Source organism: Cuculus canorus, chromosome 19, assembly GCF_017976375.1.
Source record: "Cuculus canorus isolate bCucCan1 chromosome 19, bCucCan1.pri, whole genome shotgun sequence".
NCBI classification, from domain to species: domain Eukaryota; kingdom Metazoa; phylum Chordata; class Aves; order Cuculiformes; family Cuculidae; genus Cuculus; species Cuculus canorus.
The window spans coordinates 11,347,888-11,352,509 of record NC_071419.1 but is presented as its reverse complement, the minus strand read 5'-3'; the positions used below and the strand labels follow the sequence as shown (position 1 = coordinate 11,352,509).

At 44.6% G+C, this 4,622-nt stretch overlaps 1 non-coding gene across 1 annotated transcript; it reads right to left on the bottom strand.

Moving 5' to 3' along the window:
* Positions 1-2,375: 2,375 nt before the first annotated feature.
* Positions 2,376-2,448, bottom strand: TRNAT-AGU (transfer RNA threonine (anticodon AGU)). The gene has a single exon. It is a non-coding gene; the product is annotated as a tRNA-Thr (tRNA).
* Between the last annotated feature and the right edge of the window lie 2,174 nt (positions 2,449-4,622).

The following is a 4,622-nucleotide window of genomic DNA, read 5'->3' as shown; positions in this document are numbered from 1 at the left end:
TATCAATCTCCTCTCTTTAAGCTCAAAATCATTTCCACTCATCCTCTCCCTTCACTCCCTGATCAAGAGCCCCATCCCTAGCTTTCCTGGAGCCCCTTTCAGTACTGGGAGGCTGCTTTCATATCTTCCTGCACCCTTCTCTTCTCCAGGGTGCACAAGCCCAACTCTCTCCTTCTGTCCTTATTAGAAAGTTGCTCCAGCCCTCCGATCACCTTCGTTGCTTCCTCAAGACTCCCTCCAACTGATCCATGTTCTTCATGTTCCAGAACTGAGCACAGGGCTCTCAGTGATTTCTCTCCATAGCGGAGTGAAAGGTCAGGATCAGCTCCGTCTGAAAATCAGCTTTGCAGAATAGCATCTGAGTGTCATGGTATACACGTGCCATCTGCCCTGGGCACCAGGGGCCTCTGCTCACTCCTCCAAAACCCAGCTCCCCTGAAAATAAAGATGTGAGAATGGCACGAAGTATCTCAGTGTTCAATGCAGCTGCCACTGTTCTCCCCACTCAGGCTGCTTGCTTTTGGGCTTGGGTGCTCTGCCCAACTTTTCCTCCCAGCTCCGCTGGGCCCTAACACCTTCGGGGTCAGTGTTCATGGGGCTTTGAGTGCCCTGATCCAGTGGGAGGTGTCCCTGTCCATGGCAAGAGGTTGGTATTGGATGGGCATTATTGTCCCTTCTTAGCCAAATTATTCTGTGATTCTATGATGATTGATACAACATGATATAGCTTGGAAAAGGTCCAAGGTTTCTGGGTTAAAGTGATCTTGTCATCAGGCCCGTGTTTAACAAGTAGCATCAGTCTGTTTTGTGTTATGCACTGCCACAGGGTTAATGGGAAGAGGAGTTTCTACATTAATATTAAGTACCACGTAGATTAAGAATTCAGCAAAACACATCCCGAACATCCATCATTTTTGCAGAGAGATGAAAGACATTAATTTTGCAGAGGATCATTTCCATCACTACCAGGCACAGCTGAGCTGAAGCCATCAGCCCAATGGCCAAAGTGAACTTGAACCACAAAGATTTTTTTTGAATACTGCTCTGCAATGTCATCTGAAAGCAAAATAAAGAGATAAGATGGACTGAGGGTAAATAGATGTATAGCCACAACAGTCTAGAAACTAATTCACTTTTAGTAAAACATATCTGTCCATTTTCCAGTATCTCGGGTTACAATAACAGTAACTCATGCTGGTTTATTAGCTTGCAGACTAATGGGAACCCTGCTGACTGCTGTTTCTTTAGCCTTACTGGGATATATACAGAGGAAAGCTGGGGAATTCCTGCAGGTCACTTCTCATGTGGAGAAAACACATCAAACCACCAAGGCTGTAATTGGCTTGCTGGTCTGGGAAAACAGAGCTGCGAGGAAACAGGCTGTAGAAAGGCAGCCAAAGTGCCACGTCCCTCCTGGCATCCAGTGTCTACCTCCACAAAGCAAAATTATTTCAGGCTTTCAGGCCTTCTTTCCCTCGAATGGAAAAGGTCCTTTTCAGATTTAGAAATGTCCTTTTACATCACTGGTTTGGATTACTTTGATGGGACAAAATAGCAAATCTGTTTGAAAAGCAGCAAAAAAATGGGAAATGTGCAAAGGTGGAGTATGAAATCTCATAAATGTAACTGTAACTAATAAATTCATAAATATACAGGTTGCCCAGAGCAGTGGTGGCTGCCCCATCCCTGGAGGTGTTCAAGGCCAGCTTGGATGAAACTCTGAGCGCCCTGATCCAGTGGGAGGTGTCCCTGCCCACGGCAGGGTATGGAACTGGATGGGCTTTAAGGTCCCTTCCAACCCAAACCATTCTGTGATAAAACAGGACTGCAGTTCACTGAACTCAAGATGCAAAATAGGTTGTCATACCTTTATCTTTTTTCTTAAGAATGATAACTTTCCAGCGCCTCCCCACACCCCCAGCAGAGCTCTGAAGACCAAAGTTACTATTCCTCCATAAACCATATTTATTATTTTTTCAGCCAGCTCTGTAATTACTGGGCTCTGGAGACAGAATTTGATTGTCTTGCTGAAATATGAAATGATGAACCAGATCTGAGTGTAAATATCTAGCAGCCACTTCAGATTTCTTCCTCAATGAACTTCTCAACGCCTGTGGGTTTCAGAAGGCTTTAAACCTCATCTTAGGTATTTCCTATCTCTGTCTGCTATACGTAAAAAGTATTTTGAAGCATTATTTCAAGGGTTTAACTCTGACCATTGCTATGTTTCTTGGTTTCTCATTGCCTGTTCCTTGGCATAGGTGCTACATGATGCTTCTTCTTCACCTGAGCTGGAATGGATGCTCCAAAAAATGACACCAGCAACAGTACAGAAAGGTAAAGCTCTGGGTCTTTGCAGAAGGTACAGGACCCTCAGGCTCCAGTGAGATTTGAACTCACGACCCCTGGTTTACTAGACCAGTGCTCTAACCCCTGAGCTATGGAGCCTCTGAAATTTGGCTGCTTTTTTGTTTGCAAACATTTCATATAATAATTTTCTCCGCTAATTATGGAATGAAACAAAACCTGCTCCGCCGGACCGTGCTGCTCCAAGGATTTCCTATTCCCTTTCCTAATGCCCCTAACACAAACATCATCACAAAACCAACACTCTATCTCAACCCAAACCTGGATTTTACTTTCCTTCAGCTTCTCACTGCAAAGACGTCAAGAGGGATGCAAGGCTCCCCTTTCCCGCTCAACTACCATGGGAATTTTACAAATGGAAAGCAATGATATTTTGCCTCTTCATAGTTGTTGCATTAATTTATCAAAGAAGGAAGCTAATCTTCTAAAAAAAATTACTCTACATCCCACTGTTTTCCATTGGAAATCAGCTGCATAGTTGTTTTTGACTCTTGGCTCTTCAAACATGTCAGTTCTTGATTAGGAAGCCGCGGTGTGCTCTGGGTGCTGATGTGAACGCTTCCACATTTCTAAGCTATTCTTCAGGGACTGATTTTTCAGGGCAATCGTAGAATAGAATTCCAGAAGGGTTGGGGTTGGAAAGGACCTCGAAGCCAATCCAGTTCCACCCCCTGCCATGGGCAGGGACACCTCTCACTGTATGAGGTTGCTCCAAGCTTCATCCAGCCTGGCCTTGAACACCTCCAGGGATGGGGCGAAGAAGCAAAATAATTCGTATCTGTATCCTGAAGCCCATGTAAATGTGGGAGGGAGGAAGGGTGCCTCTTCATTGCTGACGAGCTGTGGAATGGAAATACTACACATGCGTTCAGAGATGCAGGAAAGTTTGTGTAGCTCAGCCACAAGGAATGTAACAAAGCTGGTCCAGTTTATGAGTTTATTCAGGAAGAGCTCTTGCTCTTCGTAGTCATGACCTGCTCTAATCCAGATCTAGACAGTCTTTATTGCTTTGTTTATGGAGATTTAAAGGTATCTTCCTGTATATCCTAGAAAACATGGTTTTCGTATTTTCCTGACAACGCCAGAATATTGTTTCTATTTTTTATTAAAAAAACCCGTTCTTGATGCTGTGCATTTCTCTGGGATACTTCTCATTCCTGGGTCTCCCTCCAAGGCTTACATCAAGCTGGACAGACAAATAATTTATTCTAACATAAACAACATTGAATGTACCAACCTGGATCATCAAGGTGCCCGTGGCCATTTCCTGATCAAAGAATCACATTAGTGGAGCTGCATTTCTGCTTCTAGTTCTGGTCTAGTAAAGGCCCATGTGTTTCAAATTTGTGAGCCTTTTACAAGCAGCAGTCTGGCAGCTGACAAAGGTCATCTCCACGCTGGCGAGAGGCACAGCAACTCATAATCAAAAGCTTCTGGCCAATATCACCATATCACAAATATCTCTGCGTGAATGTGTGGAAAGGATTACACCCTGATTCAATGAGAAAACCCCAAAGCAGCAGCCCACATGGGGTTGAGAGCACCCATGGCCAGGTACCAGCACTGAGAACTTGTCTCAAAGCCATAGATTGATGGGACATGATTTCAGGGCTTGTCCTTAGTATCGAGTGTGACTCGCACAACATCCTGCTTCTGGTAACACTGCAGCATCTCAGTCTCTTACTCGCTGTGGTGGCCACCATTAAAACTTCCATACCTATTGACTAGAAAAACTTTGTCTTCTAAAGGGCAGGTCCCTCAGGATTTAATGCCGGTGTCATAGTTCTTCTGAACTCAGACCGTGAGATGCCGTTGACGCGATTAGGGCAGTTTGAATATGAGGTTCCCTTCCCAGAAAACACACTCATTCCTGTTGGCTGTACTTCCATGAAAGACCTGGAATAAAGTATGACTGTTGTAGTCACTGCAAAATTAACCAAGCTAAGAAAAGCCAATCACATTGGCTTTTACCTGGGCACCTTGCCATGCAAATAAGGGCCTAAAGGTAGATCCAGGATGGGGTAGGATTCTGCTGGGAGGATACAACAGAGGAGAAGAAGGTCTGCCTTACAAGAGGAGCAACAAGGCTGTAGCACAAGTCCTATGAGGAGTGACTGATGGAACTGAGATTGTTTAGCATGGAGAAAAGAAAGCCGAGACCTCATTGCTCTCTATGACTACAGAAAAGGAGGTTGTAGAGAGGTGAGTGCTGGCCTCTTCAACCAAGTAATAAGGGATAGGACGAGAAGAAATGG